Below are 21,347 nucleotides of genomic sequence, written 5' to 3' on the forward strand. Positions count from 1 at the left end.
GAACATTTGAAAGAATTGTACATAGTATAAAGTACAATCTAAATGTAAAGAAGTCTTAATATGCATAAAGGCTAACTGTTAATCTTAGAACAAACACACACCTACACACACCCACACAAACACAGTGCATTTACACAGAGGCTGGCTTACATCATTGTGATATTGCACATTCATTGATTAGGCTATTCAGTGTAATTGGAACCAGAGGCAGAAATGCTGGACCGAACCAAGCCCTCTGATTGGTAGACTCATCCTTGCTGGTTACCTGCCCAGTGCAGACCTCGGTGCTGGACTACCTGAGATGGAAAACGGGTCTCTTCATGTTGGGTTCATTGGGTCGACTCCCACGAGCTACACAGCTTGTACTCCGAAGGTCACGGAAACTGTGGGCAGACACCGAAGAAGACAGACATTCTGTAATGTTAATCATACATAGGAAAATAGTGTGTGTGTGTGTGTGTGTGTGTGTGTGTGTGTGTGTGTGTGTGTGTGTGTGTGTGTGTGTGTGTGTGTGTGTGTGTGTGTGTGTGTGTGTGTGTGTGTGTGCGAGAGAGAGAGATACCTGAAATATTCTGGAATGCCTGTGAGCTGACTGTAGGTTTCCTGATTCCTGAGGTCCAGCTAGACTGGCTCTGACTGACCTACTGATACAGCGGTAACGCCACTGACAACATAACCAGAGGATGTCACACTCCCAGAGTCCAGTCGGCCCTGCGCACCCACCCGACTGGACCAGTGAGATCAATCTGGTGGTCCATGATTGTTTCAGGAATATATTCCAGGTTCCAGGTTTTTTCCTCTGCTGACCTGTTGTTCTATACACATCGTGCACCTACCTGCAGAGGTCTGTGGGCCCATTCTTAACATGCCACTCACACAATAATCTTATCAGACTTCCTTTCTCCTGGCACCGTTCTCGAGGTGTCTCTGAACAGCGCATGCATGTTTAGAGGTGCGTTTCTGGACAAAAAATACTTCTGATGCTACCATATACTGTAAAGCATATATTGCTATTAATAACCTGGAAATTAAAGTTTCTCCACTAGATGGCACTATAACACACCTATAGGTCAATGAATGAGAGGCTGGCACAGCGGGATAGTCTCCCAACAACGTCTATTCATAGCTAATAACGAACAGAGCTAACGAAAGATGTGAGGCGTTCTGCCAGTGTTTTACAAAGGCATTGCTGACAGTAGAATTAACGGATGAGTTTCACATATTTGTTCAGTTTGATCTCTCGTGTAGTCTACAACAGTTCGCTTCACTCCTAAACGTCCTAAAACTGCGATTTTACCTATTTGCCTGAGCCATATTTGAAGACCTTTGTAAAACATAAAAAGAAATTAAAGCCTTGATACAAAGGTGCATCCACATTCAAATGAATTTTTGAAAGTTATTTGAAAGTTATTAATAAAACCAGAAAAGTAGGCCCCCATATAAACGTAACTTCCCTGCACACACACACACACACAGACACACACACACACACACACCAGACACTTTATTAGGTAAACCTGTCAACGCCCAACTGCTCATTAACACAATTGTTGAATCAGCCAATCACATAGCAGCAACTCAACGCATTTAGGCATGTAGACTGGCCAAGACGATCTGCTGCAGGTCAAACCGAGCATCAGAATGGGGAAGAAAGGTGATTTAAGTGACTTTGAATGTGGTATGGTTGTTGGTGCCAGACGAACTGGTCAGAGTATTTAAGAAACTGCTGATCTACTGGAATTTTCACACACATCCATCTCTAGAGTTTACAGAGAATGGTCAGAATAAGAGAAAATATCCAGTGAGCGGCAGTTCTGTGGGTGCAGATATCTTGTTGATGCCAGAGGTCAGAGAATGGCCAGACTGGATCGAGCTAATAGAACGGCAACAGTAACTCAAATAACCAGTCGTTACAAGCGAGGCATGCATCTCTAAACGCACAACACGCAGAACCGTGAGGTGGATGGTCTACAGCAGCAGAAAACCACACCGGGTTTTCAGGAAACTGAGGCTAAAATTCACACAGACTCACCCAAATTGGACAATAGAAGATTGGAAAAATGTTGCCTGGTCTGATGAGTCTCGATTTCTGTTGCGACATTCAGATGGTAGAGTCAGAATTTGGCGTCAACAACATGAAAGCACGGATCCATCCTGCCTTGTATCATCGGTTCTGGGGATATTTTCCTGGCACATTTTAGGCCCATTAGTACCAATTGAGCTTCATGTCAACACCACAGACTACCTGAGTATTGTTGCTGACCATGTCCATCCCTTTATGACCCCAGTGTACCCATCTTCTGATGGCTACTTCCAGCAGGATAACACGCCATGTCATAATGCGCGAATCATCTTAGACTGGTTTCTTGAACACAACAATGAGTTCACTGTACTCTAATGGCCTCCACAGTCACCAGATCTCAGTCCAATAGAGCACCTTTGGGATGTGGTGGAACGGGAGATTCACATCATGGATGTGCAGCTGACAAATCTGCAGCAACTGTGTGATGCTATCGTGTCAATATGGACCAGACACTCTGAGGTATGTTTCCAGTACCTTGTTGAATCTATGCCACAAAGGATTAAGGCAGTTCTGAAGGCAAAAGGGGGTCCAACACGGGACTAGCAACGTGTGCCTAATAAAGTGGCCGGTGAGTGTGTATATATAACATTTTGTGTAACACACAAAGGCCTATTCAAAAGAATAAATAAATCATTTGTTGGCGGAAGTGCTGCTAAAATTCAAAGACAAAATGCCTGAAATGCATTTTTAACTTTTTTTTAAAGATATAGCACAGGCTTCCCATCAAGAGTTCTCAAATGATTTATTATATAGTAATAATAACAATAATAACAATTACAATAATAACAATGAATAATAATAATTATTATTATTAATTATGTATTGTTTATGCATATAGTTTATGATTACACTTATTGTTATTTACTTGAATATAATTGCAATTGCATAATTAGAACAACTTTTAAAACCAAATTAGCAACCTCTAGACATAGAAAGAACCTTCTTTTAAAACAAACAGAGTTGCTACATAGCAGACGTTACTTAACAATGTTAGACCTTAATGTTAGACAAGTCACATACTAGACAAGTCACATACTAGACAAGATCAAAGTGACAAAGCATGAATGTAGCAACTAGTCTTTTGTCTTTTGTATTCTGGACATTTTCAAACCTAAAAACAAAGTGTAATTCAACGTGTTTGCGAGTGTGTGTGCCTGCTGATTTCACATTGATTTAACGAGAATACAGGTCTATCCAGGTAGGTAAAACTGCCCACAACGCAAAGCCGCATGCGTCTTCTGTCTCTAAGCACAGAATCAACAGTAAGAGCAAACACACGGTTACGGTTTTACAATCATATCAGAGAGACACCGTAGGTGTGTGGGTGCACAGCACTCTCGCCTTTGTTCCCAACGTGTCAGCCACAAAGAGAGAGACCTTATTCTACCTTTAAACCTTCCACTGTGACCCGCTGCCATAGTCTGAATGACTCCAACTGAATGACTGCAATTGTCTGGCTGCATTAAGAAGGTTTATGGTATAAAATAACACACTCTTGAATTGCAGTCCAGCCGAACAACGGCTTATGTTTCACACTGGAGTGAATTTGTCGATCCACATAAAGTTCAGGCGTAGTATAGACCAGCGATTCTTACAGGTTCCACAATGTTAGCACAGGTGACAGTGGCATTCCAATCAGGTGACCGTCGTCCTTATATTAGCAGAGTCTGGTTCACCTGCAATAACCTTTGGTGACCTCCCAAGTCACACTGTATGTTTAAGAATGTGATCGTAACAGAACGGAGCACTGCACTCTATGTAGTAAAAAGGACAGTGTGCCTATAGAGGACAGTGATACCTACGTATAAGACAGGAAGTCCCAAAGATAACCTGGAAGTATTCAACTTAAAACTATATGGGCAGCAGAGATGAAGATGGACCTCTTGGTAATAACTTCCCACCCATCCTACCCCAGGTGTTAAATGATTCATTAGAAGGAACAGTGAGAGTGGGAAGACCTAATCCAGAGTGACAGGACAGGTATGTCTATGTATCAGCTATGTATCTTTATGAGGACTTTTCACACTCACTTCCATGGCAGTAGCTAATAGGGTTCACACATTTTATGAACCTTCATTTAAGAAAAAAGATTAGATGTTAAAACTACATGCTGATGTATCTGGCTTTATGTCAGCCTTTAAATGGGTTCAGTTTGTTATTTGGTGTATAATAGAATAAAGAAATGTGTAATTCCAAAAAACATTCTATGACTTAGGAGAAGAACATGTGATCTTGTGTGATATGTGATGTAGAGGATTATACACACACACACACACAAAGGACCTGGATTCCATAAGATCCCTCCAACACTATAAGCAATGTCTAGATAAGACATCAAAGAGCGAGCCAGATTTACAAGACATACTGAAGCTCCTTTAAAAAATACTGCTGAGCAAATGTTTATGCAACTTAAAATGTCAAAGTGAGAAAGGGGAGAGAATGAATGTGTGTGTGTGTGTGTGTGTGTGTGTGTGTGTGTGTGTGTGTGTGTGTGTGTGTGTGAGAGAGAGAGAGAGAGAGAGAAAGAGAGAAAGTGAACTACACACGAGAACACAAGAGAGAAACAAGTGGCCAGAGGAAACAGTACCCAGTGACATGTCATGAGATAAGTGGATTTAGGTTGGAAGCAATGTTGTGAATCACAGTTCATTTCCATTGCTTGAAATGGCAATCATGTCTGTGTCTTCAGCATCTGTCTAACTCTTCTTAGGTGATGCTTCTTTTCTCTTGTAATCTGAGGACTCCCTCTGGGAATGTCATTACAGTACATTATTTTATTAATTTAATATATTCCTATGGTTTTATATTTCAGATCCTTAACCATTCTGACTTGTGCTTTAGGACATTTCCCATCAATTCTTTCCATAACCTAAACTAAATAAAGCTTGCAAAAACGTGCCATGTTTCGCAATAAAAACTTCACCCTAGTGAATGCGCAACAGCGGCTGTAAAAGTCGGTCACACTAGAGGGCAGTGAGGAGTTCACTTTCAAACTGCTTCACAGTTGCACCTGTAAGAAACTCCCTGAAAGACTTCAGTACTTGACACACATGCACACACACATAGTGCTCATAAACATTAAATATTCAATCACATTTTGTTTATTTGTTATTTATGCACCTATATTTCTGATGTTCCAATGCGTCTAAGGATGTTAACGGTTTATAAACTGAAGCACTCGCAGCCTTAACGGCTCCATCACGCTGTGTGGCGCAGCGAACATGTTCCGCTAATCAATAATTAGTGATCAAGTGAGCCGTCCGTCCAAGAAACGCGACAGGCCAAGCCCACCCACAGCTTCTGGGACCTTCTGAACACAGGAGCGTGTGCACGCCTTACACCAGTGAGAGCAGGCGTCTGCTTCTTCTCAAATAAACGCTGTTGAAGTCTCAAAAACACAGATTAAACCGCCATTTTTCCCTTCATAATGATGGAAATTCACTCTGGTCCAGAAAAATACTTTACAGAATAAATCAACAGTAGGCTAATCCCACATCCATATTCGTTTTAGAAGTAGTCAGAGCACTTCAAATATTTAAACCTCTTTAATACGTCGGACAGGGGAAGGGCAGGAGCAACTGTATGTTAGAGGTCATGAGTTTCCTTGATTATCTAGACGGTTTCTGTTTGCTCTCCAGTCTAAGTGGAACAGAGTGATTTTGTGTAGGTGTGTGTAAGAGTGCGTTGAATGTTTGTCCAGCTAGCTGTGCAGTGGTACCTTAACCTCTGCCTGCACTAACAGGTACAACACTGAAATGGCCAGAGTTAGTAGGCTAATAACTACACCCTGTAGACAAACAATGATCTACATGGATCACAGACAGGGCACATACAAAGAATTCTGTACAGCAGGTGGATAAAGTCTGGGACATGCAGAATGGACTAACTTACATACACCTGGACACACACACACACACAAACACACACACACACACACACACCCATGTTAGTCCATGGCCCAGGGGGTTGGCTGCCTGGTGGGCGTCTTTTCAAGGAAAAGACAGAGGAAGTACTGTGGCACAAAGAGGAAGTCTGTGAACAGAAAAAATAAGTCCTCAAATGCGTGCACCCACGCACACTGACAAACGTAGCACCATCCGTCTCCACGGTACCCACAGAGCCTTGCGTTCCTGCATATGTGTGGGGTGCGTGTATATCTTTGAGAAGCTGCATATTTCTTTGAGACAATCTGGGCTATGATGAGCGAGTCGGGCAATCAGAACGAGCAATCAGGAAACACAGCCGAAAGGGCTGAAGAAACGTGAGTCAGAACAAATGTACAGAGCGAAGGAGAAAAACGTCAAACATGAAGCAGGATGAAGATTGTTTGACTGTCGTGGTGAAAAGGAAAGTAAAGTGAGTGACTCTAAACTTAGACTGTCTCGTAGGGTGTGTCTCCACCCGTGGCCATAAATAAACCCATACACACTCAAAAATAAACCCATACACACTCATAAATAAACCCATACACACTCATAAATAAACCCACAACATGAATGAATGAGAGAGTGTCTGATGAATACATTCATCACCATTTGGGTTAATAGAGAGTGAGGTGGGTAGGAGGCAAAAACACACACACTGAAGAGAGGGGGGGGGGAGGGGGGGGATTTGTTGATTGTCAACCAAAATCACAGAGTAAAATACAGTGTTATCTGGCCCCAAAAAAGATAGACACCTCATATCGTCAGGACCTGTGCAAATTCTCAAACCTGTTCAAAATGTAGCTAATGTTTTGATAAATCCCAACCAAAATAGTAAATACAGTAAAATACAGTGTTATCTGGCCCCATAAAGACAGATCGTAAAAGGCAAACGACCTGCCCACGCTGAGAATAAACCGAGACTAAACCGAGACTAAACCAAGACTAAACCGAGACGCCCCTGCTGAACAACAGAGACCACAACAGAGCCAGACAGATTCAAGACATTTCAGAGCAAAGTCTGCCAAGAGTGCAAACAATTATTATAATTATTTTATTATTATTATCCAAAATTCAGAGGAACAGGAGTGCTATACAATACATCCTTATCTGCTACCATAAAAGGGACATGGAGTGATAATGTCAGGAGATATTCACACATGCATACACACGTGCACACACATGCAATTTCAAACATGCACTAATGAAAAAAGCAAAAGAAACCATCTACCCATCCCACCTTAACACAAACACCCTGCATTATTTATTGTGCTATTTTACCCACTCTACACTTTGTAATGCACTAAAGAGTTTAATCTTCACCATTTTCTTTTTCACATATTTTATGGTATTCAAGGTCTTGTTGTATTATTCTTAAAGAGATGCTGGGGTGGGGTGCCGTTGAAGTAATAGAGGAAGTAAGTGGACAGGACTCTGAGGAGGGCACAGGTTGACCTTTAACACTGAATCTTCTCGAATCGAAGCTCAGTTCTTCTCTCTTACACTAGCTTCTGCTACCTGCTCGTGCAACATCTCACAGGTTCCTCTGTGGTTGTCTGTGTGTGTGTTATTGATGACTTGAGCTTAATTTAGAATTAGCATGAGTTATGCATTGAGCTTAAGTCATATGCCATCATCATTGTACACTGTATACACCTCACACACATACACACACACGCACACACACACACACACACACACACACACACACACACACACACACACACACACACACATATCAGTGAAAGCTCATAACACTTGATTAGTGCTGAAGAATGTGGTGGCCCATACCTCACATACATCACCCTCGTCTGGCCCCATTGGCTGTCAGCAGAGACATCTATCCTCTGGTCAGCCAGTGGTGGGCAATGCCAGTTCAAGTTTCAGCCAATCACAAGTCAAGTCATCTTGATACTTATGGAGATGTTACTACGTGATTCTGAACTGCTGCCTGGTTGACACAAACCAGAACCCTGTATGGCAAAATAAAGCAATTAGCCAATTACACTACACCAGCCTGTGAGAATGACCACATTGATGTGTTTTCTTAGCCTTTATCCCCAATGATAAGACTGGAGAAATTAACAAAGGAGAGAACAGATCATATGAGTGGAGAGAGAGAGAGAGAGAGAGGGAAGACTGATGTGTATGAAGGCTGTGGAGCAGATTAGAACTGTATTCATAGGGAGTCTGTCTTTATTTAGGAGAAGACAAATGAACTGAACTCTGAGTAACTCTCCGACTCCGAGAGAGAGAGACATGAGTAGTGTACAGTGATGCATTGAAGTACAATGGGGAAAGGGTGTTCAGTATAAATCTAAAACCAGAAGAAAATACAGCTCATGGCATGTAGCAGTGGGACTGCCATAGCTCACGCTCGAGTGAGGACCTCCATACCACGGCGTGGAATGAGGAATCATGTATCAAAGACAAGCTCATGCAGAAACCATCAGAAACATCTTTTTCTGCCTGTGCTCACCACACAATGAAGAGGTGACATATTAACTATCTGGGTTCTTGTCCACGGTCTTCCTTTTCCGAAAAACAAGTACGCCAAACTTCCTCTTCTGTGGATATTCTTCACAAATAAAATATGTTAAAGGGAAATGGGATATTATTAATACTATCCGAGCAGTCTGACCCAGCTGTATTAAACGACAAAATATCACCGTGTTGTGTACTCAATAACTGTTTACCTATGTTTAAAGATAGCCTGACCAATCCATTGATTGTGTCAGTATTCAGCAGAGCTTTGCTGCTGTTTTACAACGAGGGAATAAAATGCCCTTTAATTATGCAAAATGTATTAGGTAGAGCAATCTATTCGTGCCACAAGCTCAAATGCTTTTATCCAACGGTCCTCATCCAGGCCCTTAAATAATGTTACACCACTAATAGAATGCTTAAATAATGCTAATACAACACTCATCACAACCAGCATCGCCATAAATCTTTCATGCAATGAGCCTCTGGACATTTGGGTGGTCTGCCTGTCTCTCTCACTCTCACTGTCTCTCTCTCATAAGCTCACTCATTCACTTTCTTATTCTCTGTCTCCCTGTCTCTTCCACACTATCGCTCCAGTGATCTCAGCCTGGTCTCTTCTTCCCTAGTCCTGCTCAGTGATGGGAAAGAAGCCCAGCCCCAAATCTCAGAAGCACCCTGCATCTATGAAACAGGACGGATCGCTCGTGCCGAGGTCCCCGCTCCATCCCGAGGTCCCGCTCCGTCCCACCGAGAAGAGCCTCGCGTCGGGCCCAGCGCTGCCCCAGAGTCCCGAATGTCCACCAAAGCCGCTTCAAAACTAATAAACAATTGTCAAAGGAGAGAGAAAGCAGAGAGCTCTCCGGCCTAAAAGCACATCAAAGGGCTCGGACTAAGAGCCGCCCAGATGAGAAACGCGGACGACCTCTACAACATACACACATACTCATATACACATACACACACACAGACACACTCTCACTAACGCACACAAATCACACATGCACCTCACAAATAACGCAAGTCTGCATAACTTCAGACATTTGGATGAAAGTATTTCAGAGCTAAGGGGAGAACAATGTCATTTTAATGGGACCAAGCCTGCTCAGAGTGACTGTGTACAGCTTCATAAGGAGGAAATGACATATGTGGTGCCAGATGACAGTGGTCACCTAGCGCAATAAGTCTAGCGAGTCTTGCGCTGACTGGAGGGAAAGGCTTGGTTAAGCTTCCCCTGAAACCAGGGGAGAGAGTGAGATGCAGAGAGCACTCCTGCATGTAAGCATGAGATCAGTTCATCAGTTCAGAGAAACTGAAGAGATCAGTTTAATGTCTTGGATTAAAGAGATCACAACTGAATTTCTGACAATGATAAGCTGGCATTTCAGGACATAATTTTATTAACTACAACTTTTTCCAGCCAACTCTCTCTCTCTCTCTCTCTCTCTCTCTCTCTCTCTCTCTCTCTCTCTCTCTCTCTCTATATATATATATATATATATATATATATATATATATATATATATATATATATATATATATATATATATATCTTACACACACACACACACACACACACACACACACACACGCAGACACACAACACACACACGCAGGCACACACACACACACACACACACACACACACACACACACACACACACACACACACACACACACACTCTGACCTGGTCTGGGTGCTGTGCTATAGAGGAGCCAGGCTGGCTGAGCCACAGACACAGGGAGCCAGCCCCCCTGTGTGTAAATGTGTGTGTTCCTGTGTGTGTGTGTGTGTGTGTGTGTGTGTGTGTGTGCATGGAGGGGGAGGAGATAAGTAAGCTTCACAGCCCATGACATAAATCACATCAAGACATGACAGTAGGACACTGAGCAGGACCACTGATAAAACCAGCAGGAGAATGGGGGGGGGGGGGGGGGCAAAGCTGTGTGTGTGTGTGTGTGTGTGGGGGGGGGGGGTGCTGGTGTGGGGGTGGGAGTGGGGAGGGGGGGTTGGGGATGGGGCTGAAAGTAAGTGAGGAGAATAAGGATGGAGGGAGAAAGAGGATTGGACAAAAAGCATCATGACAGTTTATACGCAAGTGGGCGTGTGTGTGTGTGTGTGTGTGTGTGTGAGAGAGAGAGAGAGAGAGAGAGAGAGAGAGAGAGAGCGCTCGGGTGTTTTGAGATCACGTCCCATCCAGAACACTGGAAATGATCCAAAGTGCTAATTACCGAGTTCATGAATGAATGAATGTTTGACGCAGCTGTCTAGCTACGGTTCAGTTTGGTGAAGGAGGACGCACCTCCATATTTGTGGCGAGATATGATTCACCCTGTTCCCACTATGTAGGGTCAACAATTTACATGTACCACTTCACGCTCACTTATTGCAATTCATTCAGGGTCATATTTAAAGCGGGAAAAATGTAACTGGCTTCGTATTATCTTTATAAACTTATAATAAGCGTCTGAACTTAAAATAGCTTTATGAGAGGACGTACTTCTCGCCGTTGGCTACTAGCTACTAAGCTTTAGTTCAAGTGAATCAGCTTTCAGTAAACCATTTGACATCTTCGCTCCATAAGAGAAACTAATTGTTTAGCTCAGTCCTTGACTCAGGACGAAAACAAGCCGTCCAAATGTGTACCTAAAGCCGTTATTGGTATTTCCTCAGCGCCATCAATAGCAACACCTCGTTTAGCTGCTAATTTACCGGCGCCTGTTTGGTTAAAACGCGAGTCATAATTTTCAAAGATGTAAACGGGAAAGGTAAACTAAGATTTGGTGAATGTGTTTTCCGTGAAAATGTATTTTTACACCACAGAAGAGAACGTTAAAAATGGACACCTGCGCGGAAGCGCGTGCGCATATAGTGTCCTATATTACGGTGTGGACTGTATCAAGTCATTAAGTAGTTGTCAAATAGCTTAGAGGAGTTGAGAATGCTGCCTCTCTCTGAGACTGTTACAGATATGTTTGACCACTGGGATTATATGGTAGAACACATGCACATAATTCACAAAACACTCAACATATCTAGTGCATGCAAGCGCACATTGAGGTAAACTAGGTCTGCAGGTCCCTCCTTTAGCTTATCGTTGGACTGTGGGGCTTGTTTTGAGAGTGGAAAAAGGATCTGAGCAGATGAAAGCCAATAGAAGCATGTGTGTGAATGTGTGTGTACTTGTATGTGTATGTGTGTTTTCCTGGCCAGACTTTCAGTCTTGTTGTTGGAGATATCAACTGGAACAGGCACGCTAAGCAAACCAGCAGCTACACAATTTGTAGTCACTGGTACCAGTGCCTAAAGCGTAAACTCACTCACTCACTCACTCACTCACTCACTCACTTACACTTGGCGATTTGCAAATGTACATGTTAATTATCTAACTGAGATGTTATGAGAATCCTACAAATTTAAGGGAGTAGGAATTTGTGTGTGTGTGTGTGTGTGTGTGTGTGTGTGTGTGTGTGTGTGTGTGTATGATGTATCTGGCTACAGTGTGGCCTGGTCAGTGGAGTCTGCATGCTGTCAGTGTGAGTGGCCTTATCTTCCCCAAACATTTACTTAACCCTTTGTCTTACAGAGCTCAGGACAATGCGACACAGCCTAAAGAATCCCAATAGGGCCGTGCTCCTTTACACACACACACACACACACACACACACACACACACACACACACACACACACACACACACACACACACACACACCTTCATCCTTGCCTTCTCCCACTTCTCCTCCTTCTCTCCTGTTCTGGGCTCCATCCTCTCATCCTCTCTTCTCCTCTTTTATTTTGTTTTGTATTCTCATACATCATCAATTCTTACAGTACTGATGCCAGCAGTGCAGATTAGAAAGAAAACAGAAATCTTCATTAATCCACACATACCAAATGAATGAATAAACATAGCATCGTTAAGTAAAAAGCCCCTCCTTCCTTAAGGATTTTGCGATGTTCTGTTTAAATACTTCAGACATTTTGCTGTTTTCTCTTCTACAGCAGAAGAAGACTGTTTATACCATAAATACCAATGTGTGTGTTATCTGTGTGTGTTACAGGAGAGTGCTGTAATCTGCCTTTGTCTCTGCTGCCTACATCATCAGGTCTGGGGGTGGGCAAGAAGACCTTATCAAACTCAGCAAACAATGTAACAGAGAGGAAAGAGAGTGTGTGTGAGAGAGAGAACTGACGATTGAGCGAGAGGGAGAGAGAGACTGGGACAGAGACGGTAATATTTCAAGCAAATTACACAATGTCAGGCATCTCTCCATCACTCATTATGTCTCTATGTATTTTTCTTCTCAGCCCAGCCTGGAGCCCACTGTCATAGTGTCATAGTCTTACAATGTGTAAGAGAAGGGAATAGAGTGAACTCATACGCGTGTTTGGAGGAGTGGCATATGTAAAATTGAATTTGTGTGACTATGAGAAAGCAAACATGAGTGTGTGAGAGAGAGAGAGAGAGAGAGAGAGAGAGAGAGAGAGAGAGAGAGAGAGGCAGAATGAGAGCAGGAGTGAGGGATTGAGAAAGACAGAGAGAAGGAGTGAGAGTGAAGGAGAGAGAAGCACAAATGTGGTATTAAAGTACTTCCAGCTCTCTTTCTACTCCCCCACATAATCAAACAAATCACAGTTAAAAATCGCAGGGCTGGATTTGTGGGGCTAGAGTCACCTCTATAAATCTGGGAGGCTTTCGTACACACACATACACACACACTCACTCACTCACACACACACACACACACACACACACACACACACACACACACACACACACACACACACACACACACACACACACACAGTTGGACTTAACCCACCAGAATATTTTTCCCCTCTTTCTCTGCTGTGTCTCTTGCGTTCTTACAGTTAAATAAATAGGGAGCATCTATCTCCAGAGAGCAGTGAGGGGTCAGTGAGCAGGGTTATCCAGAGTGCATGTTCAGAAGCAGTGAGGAGCAGAATGGGAGAGCACGAGGATGAGGGAAACTGGGTGTGTTTACGCGTATGACAGTAAGACAGGCAGGGGCTATGAGAGATTAACAGAAGGACAGTGCATAGCAACGTGACGGACAGACGGGCAGACGGAGACAGAACAAGAGGAAATCCTGAGCGGAGACTCCAAGGAGGGAATGTGGGGAGAGATAATGGAAGAGAGGAGAAGAGAGGGAGGAATTACACATGTGAAGCAGGCCCTTGCCTTTACGACGGCCATGATTATAATTTAGTGTTGCTGTTTCGGGGATGACATCACCAGCGAAGCACCAATCAGATGGCATGGAGTCTATAAATTAATGATCAGGCTAAAGTTCAGATGGCCAGGGCAGGGTCAAAGTTCAACCCACTCACAAAGCCCAGCTAATGGAATGTGATCACACACAAAAACAACTCACACTGCCTTCAGATAGTTACTGTACTTTAGTAACACGATATAATGGTCTTCTGGTAGAGAGTACTACAGCCCCTTATAGTCTTGGTAGGCATTGATGTGTCAGCTTGTATCACTTGTAGATCAAGAGATGAACCATAACTTGTTTAAAGTTAATTTGCATGTAATTATGCAAATATTTAAAGTCACAAAGCAGAATGGGCTTGTCAGACCCAGGTTAGACCCTAAGTGGTGAATTACCAATTGCACTACAAGGTAAAACCAGGTTGGTCCATGTCCACCAAACCAACATGTAAGGTCTCTTTTTGTGTGTGTGTGTGTGTGTGTGTGTGTGTGTGTGTGTGTGTGTGTGTGTGTGTGTGAGTGTGAACACGTGTGTGTTGCCTGCGCACATGAGAGAAGGTGACTGATGTGCACACTGATGGCGCAGTGTGTGAAGAGTGTGTGGGGCAGGTCATGCTGTCTCCAGGCCCCTATGGTGATGGAGGTGGCGGTTGTGGTGGTGGGGGTGGTGGGGATGGTGGTGGGGTGGTTGTGGTGAACAGTGCCCTGTGGAGACAGCTCAACACAGCAGAGTAGCTCGCGCTCAACCCTGCTCCCCATCACTCCACACCCCCGCCTGGGAGACAGCCAGCCAGAGGGGGGGGTTCTCCTGCTGCTCGGCTCCACCCTCACCTCCCTACCCACGCAATTAGAGTAGGCGTCAATCAGGTGCCAGAGGCTGGGCTGAAGGACTCAATATTGCTGGGAGATTTGCCCTTCGAGTCATACAACCCCAGGACTGGGAGTGAAGTTATGAAATATCGAAGTCATCAGTATTAAATGATTCAACTTTAATAGTAAAAATTCCGGCACTTTAACCGTGTGCTCATGATTAACTGGTAAATGAATGTTCAAGTTCTCTCTCTCTTTTTCTCTCTCTCTTTCTGCTTCTCTCCTTCTAATATGTCCTATCATCTCCATCACTTTGTCCATCTATCCAAAGAGGAGAGAGATAGAAGGATGTGGGGGTGGAGGAGTGGGGAGAGCCTGGACTTGACCCCTGGGTTCTGGGCTCCACCAAGTCTCCTCACCAAGCCTCCTTGATGACAGATGGATGAAGACACACACACACTCATACATACAAACGTATGTGTACACAAAACAGCAACCTTGGACATGTGCGGAAACATATGACGTTGTGATGAATCCTGTATAGGGCGATTAGTGAATTCTAATGGATTTGTTTTCGTACACTTGACAAAACCCATCAAGATTCAACCGATTTCCCCTATTTGTCCATTAAAGCACTGCTGTAAATGACGACTTCTGCTGCAACAACAAAAAAACCCCAAAAAGCACACAATAAAAAGAAAGAAATAATCCCCTCTCCTCTTCACAATACCCGTTCACCTCAGAAAAAAGCTTGTGAGGAAAGCATGAATCTTTGCCTGGCTTTCAGCACGGCTGTTCCCACGGCGACGTACCGTGCCAGCGCACAATAAATACCGAATGTGTATAATATACCTGTGGTCCCGCAGCCACTGTGCTGGATGGACGCACGCTGGCGCGAACCTGCTGAATGGCGCTTAACAACAAGGTGCGAGCCAAATGAAATGTGGGGCTCGTAAATAACAGCTACAGAAAAAGTGGAGACAGGAGGGGGGAGCTTGGGGGTGGAGGGGAGTGTGTGTGTGTGTGTGTGTGTGTGTGTGTGTGTGTGTGTGTGTGTGTGTGTGTGTGTGTGTGTGTGTGTGTGTGTGTGTGTGTGTGTGTGTGAGTGTGTGTGTGTGTGTGTGTGTGTGTGTGTGTGTGTGTGTGTGTGTGTGTGTGTGTGTGTGTGTGTGTGTGTGTGCGCGCACGTGTGTGTGTGTGTGTGTGTGTGTGTGTGTGTGTGTGTGTGTGTGTGTGTGTGTGTGTGTGTGTGTGCGCGCACGTGTGTGTGTGTGTGTGTGTGTGTGTGTGTGTGTGTGTGTGTGTGTGTGTGTGTGTGTGTGTGTGTGTGTGTGTGTGTGTGTGTGTGTGTGTGAGTGGGGGGGTTGTAGAGTAGGCGGCTATTGATTGTAATTTTCGTTCTAGGTTTTTTTTTATCTGAGTGTCGGTCTATATCTTTCTCTTTTTCTTTCCTGTTCCTTTTTCCCCGGTAAGGAAACAATCTCCCGCCTGCGGAAGTCATCGTTCTCGCACGTCTCGGCCATGTTGTTCACAATGCTGATTTCCTCTCGTATTTTTGGCATTTTCCCTTCACTAGCTTCATGTTTGTTATGTTTTTCACACTGTGAAAAATAACCCAAAGAATGAGGCAGGTTTGCTAGTCTGTCTGCTAATTATAACCATGCAGTGTATCATTAATTGCCCCTACAGGAAAGTTGGATGACAGCAGCACACACACACACACACACACACACACACACACACACTGTGGATGACAATCAAGGTGGAGGGAGTAAAATATTTACCCACAGATCGATGCAGGAGGTTATTGCAGAACAAACTCATTTGATTTTGTGTGTGTGTGTCTCTGTGCGTGTGTGTGTGTGTGAGGGTACGTTCGATGTCATTTTGTCAGTGTTTTGTATGTGGCTGTACTTTGGTTTATGGTACTGTGGTTGCACTGGAGCCTTTGTCCTGGACACACCTTGACCATTGGACAGGCGAGGCTGGTCTCCCATTCCATATGCTCATGGCCATCCCAGTCTCCTACAATGGCACTGAACAAAACACACACACACACTCACACACACGCACACACACACACACACACACACACACACACACACACACACACACACACACACTCACGTGCGCACACACGCGCGCGCACACACACATGCGTGCGCACACATACACTCACGTGCACACACACACACGTGCGCGCACACACACACACACACACACACACGTAGAGGGAGTGAGATCTGTGTTACAACGCTCTATAAATTAAGTGTAAATGACAGAAATGTCACTCTGTGCTCTGTATTATGAAACAAGAAAATGACTATACATTAAAATCTGAGTGTAACACATTGCAACACAATGTAAACTTTAGGGTGGTGTCATATGTCAGAATTAGATATAGCTGTACACAATGATTCAGTACATTAGATTCAGTACATTAGATTCAGTACATTAGATAAATTACTTTAGAGCTGCTGAATGTCCCCATTTGTCCCTATAGGAGCCTACGGTGTGGGGCCGCTTTAGAATTGAATAGCAAATCAAAATATAATGGAGACCCTAGGGAGAGCCCCCTGGGTCTACTAAAACAACACATGAGTGTGAGTGAGAGTGTGTGTAAGTGTGATAGAATGTGTGTGTGTGTGTTGTTGTTTTAAGCAGTGAGAGGGCAATAAGCCAGTCACTATAAGCCAGTGTGTACTGTGGTTACTGTGAGATAGATTTCTGACATGTAGCGTCCATGTTTGTGAGCATGCATTTGATAATGCTCATTGTTTATGTATTGCATTTAATAAGATTTGAAATATAAAAGAATTAAATCTGTAATGAAAAGTTATTACCAATAAAAGACTTGCAATACATATTGCAACTGCTGACATAGTGTTAGCAAATGTGACACCGGTCTTTACTAGTTTTGGGTTTACACTCCTCGTCAAACCCTTTCATGGTCTTGCTTCAGGAACTCTTGTGGACTTGCCCATGCTTACATGCCCTCTCACACTCACAGGCTCCCAGCAGCAGACCACTGTGTCTTAGATGGTTGGCAGGTCTTTTATTGCAAATGCCCCTAATCTTTGGAACAGTTTCCCACAGTCTCTTCTAATTTATATTGCAGGTCTCAGCTGAAAGCATTACTATTTGGGCAGTTTTAATCTTCTCTTTATCTCTAAATCTTTGTTCCACTTTTATTTTTGAAGCATACTTTGTAAAGTGACCTTGGTTGTCAGAAAGGTGCTATGTAAATGAAATATTTGCCATTGAAAATATATCATATATACAGTTGTCCCTTCTGGAACCATCTGGAACGATGCATTCCAAGTTTGTCTAGTGATCTTTGTGTCTGTGAAAGTGTTTTCTATCAGTGACTCAGCTGACTCCATCACCTTCAGCCTAACATAACTTGCATACGCTTTATTTATGAATCACGCATCATGACTGAGAGAAGTTTGAGGTTTGAGTGAAAAAAAAACCTTCATAATATCCAGTGCAGTGGTAACATTACATTTTATGGCATTTGGCAGACGCCCTTATCCAGAGCGACTTACATTTTTATCTCATTTTTTATACAAGGGTTTTAATTGAGGGTTAAGGGCCTTTCTCAGGGGCACCTCAGTCATGGCCTCAGGTCTGGGAATCGAACCCACAACCCTCCGGTCACAAGACCAGTTTTCTAAGCGCCAGGCCACCACTAGAACATCACAGTTCTCTATCTCTAGAAGCAGGAGAATGACACCTGTCCCCATATCATTCTTTTTGCAGCCCACAGAAGCCCGTTCACGCATTGGGACCGGTCTGTCCCGTCCAGCCCTGCGGTACAGGTGGGGTGGCTCCCCCGCGGTACTCTATGATAGCTAGCTCAAACAGAGGCTGTACATATGTGCACGCTAATAGCTGTTAGCTGTGTCCAGAGTGGGCGGGGCCCGAGCGGGGTGAACACTGGGAGGTCGCTTGGCTGATAACGCAATGTGCGTGTCAGTGGCCTCAGTGGACTCTCACCTCCTTCCTGGGACACAGGCATTTCAACTCAGCTTAAAAGGTCAGAGGGAGCTCCTTCTGCTTTTTTTGAGCTCCGTAGTCTCAGTACAGCTGACTTAGGACATTTTTTCTACATGACACCTCCCTAATCACCACACACACACACACACACACACACACAAACATGCGTATCCGCACCTTCTTTGGCAGTGAAGTAACCTCACATCGTGTTGCTTCACTGGCACCTTTTGCCTCTCCTGGTGCCTGCCGTGAACTGTTCTATGCCTTTACTCACACTGTTTAGATATTTTTCTAGCTCGAATGTAGAGACAAACGCATTTAACCAGACAAAGTTTGCATAGCACTGTAAGTAATTTGATGGTAACAGTTTTTGGTAAAGGATGTGACTACCTTTACTGGTCACGAGTCATGAGATGAATGAATGTTTGATTTATATAGCGCCTTTCAGAATACCCAAGGCGCTTTACAATTTAACACAGGTACAAGTCACAGACAACCAATCACACACATCGGCGAGACGCGGCAGCCAATTGCGCACAGCGTACTCTACCCTGGGGGACTGAATGGGGTGCAGGAAGGGGAGAGAGGACAGACCCTAGTGGCAGAGCACCATCCACCACTGGACATACAAGCACACACAAACACTCAAGACACTACTTTTTATTGAACATAGAGACACAGACACACACTCAGGGAGAATTTGTCAGGGACTGCCAATTTACCTAACCTCCATGTTTTTGGATTGTGGGAGGAAACCGGAGATCCCGGAGGAAACCCACGCAAACACAGGGAGAACATGGAAACTCCACTCAGATAGGGACTTGAACCCAAGACCCCAGTGCTGAGAGGCAAACGTGCTAACCACCAAGCCACCGTGTTGCCCACGTTGAGATCATCAGTGATAAGATGACCTGTAGAACCGCAATGGGTATGATGGTAGCAATTGTGTGTGTGTGTGTGTGTGTGTGTGTGTGTGTGTGTGTGTGTGTGTGTGTGTGTGTGTGGTACCCTGGAATGAAAGAGACTGAGACTGAGGAGGGCACTGATAAGGGTCAGGTTTATCTCTCCAGTCTGGAGCCTGGGCCACTGCACTTCACCCCAGTGTACTCGGCCTTCCCTCAATCACAGCAGCAAGCTGTGTGTCCAATTACTATAAGTTTCCACTGCCCATAGATTAAAACACAGCTTCACACACTCCTGGAGCTCTACACGGGTGTGCTCGAATGTACAGTTGTGATCAAATTTATTCAACCCCCAATGCTGCGAAGGGTTTTATGGAATTCAGTGCACATTTGTAATTGTGTTCATAATGAAATCTTACAAGGACTTGTTAAAGAACTAAATGCAACTAAGATAGCATCAATTTTTTTTGTCATAAAGTATTAAATGGCCTTTTTGTGATTTCTTCATTGACACAATTATTCAACCCCTTTACGACTACCACTCCTAAGAACAGAGGTTCATTCCAGTGTTTTCCATCAGGTTTTGAAAACATCTGTGGATGTCAACGAGCAGCAATCAAGCATGATAAGCACCAATTAGGCAGATTTAAAAGGACTGTGATACTCAGCTCCTTCTAGACATCTACTGGTGTGTTTCCAAGCATGGTGAAGGCAAGAGAATGGTCCCAGAAGACAGGAGAAGAGGTTATTGCTCTTCACAAGAATGGCAATGGATATAAAAAGATTGCGAAGTTGTTAAATATTCCAAGAGACACTATCGGAAGTATCATTCGCAAGTTCAAGTTAAAGGGCACAGTGGAAACGTTACCTGGTCGTGGCAGAAAGAAGATCCTGACCGCGACTGCTGTGCGCTACCTGAAGCGTAATGTGGAGAAAAATCCCCGCGTGACTGCTAAGGAACTGAAAAAAGACCTGTCAGATGTGGGCACTGAAGTTTCAGCTCAGACAATAAGGCGCGCACTGCATAACGAAGACCTCCATGCCAGAACGCCCAGACGCACCCCCTTGCTGACTCCAAAGAACAAGAAAAGTCGACTGCAGTATGCCAAAAGTCATGTGGACAAGCCACAAAGGTTTTGGAACAGGTTTTGGAAACTAAATTAGAACTGTTTGGGACAATGGACCAGCGCTATGTTTGGAGAAGGAAGAACCAGGCTTATGAACAAAAGAACACCTTGCCTACTGTGAAGCATGGCGGGGGGTCAATTATGCTTTGGGGCTGTTTTGCTTCTAATGGTACAGGAAAGCTTCAACGTGTGCAGGGTACCATGAATTCCCTTCAGTACCAGGAGATCTTGGAGGAAAATGTGATGGAGTCAGTCACAAACCTGCGGCTTGGGAGACGTTGGACCTTCCAACAGGACAATGATCCGAAGCACACATCCAAGTCCACTAGAGCATGGTTGAACATGAAAGGCTGGAACATTCTAGAGTGGCCATCGCAATCACCAGACTTAAATCCAATTGAGAACCTCTGGTGGGACCTAAAGAAGGCAGTTGCAGTGCGCAAGCCTAAGAATGTGACTGAACTGGAGGCTTTTGCCCATGAAGAATGGGCTAAGATACCCATAGGTCGCTGCAAGACACTTGTGTCAAGCTATGCTTCACGCTTGAAAGCTGTCATAACTGGAAAAGGATGTTGTACTAAGTACTAAAAAATAATGTCACTAGGGGGTTGAATAAAACTGATAATGATGTGAGCACAGTAAAGACATTTGTGGTTATTCCATCATAAATATTATGTTATGTTTGTCTAATTTATAAGTGCCTCTTTGATATAATTGTAAATAAGATGACTGAAATGATCAAAATCAATGTCAAACTGGCCAAAACACTTTATTTCAGTG

Source organism: Brachyhypopomus gauderio, chromosome 21 (genome assembly GCF_052324685.1).
Source record: "Brachyhypopomus gauderio isolate BG-103 chromosome 21, BGAUD_0.2, whole genome shotgun sequence".
Taxonomy (NCBI): Eukaryota; Metazoa; Chordata; class Actinopteri; order Gymnotiformes; family Hypopomidae; genus Brachyhypopomus; species Brachyhypopomus gauderio.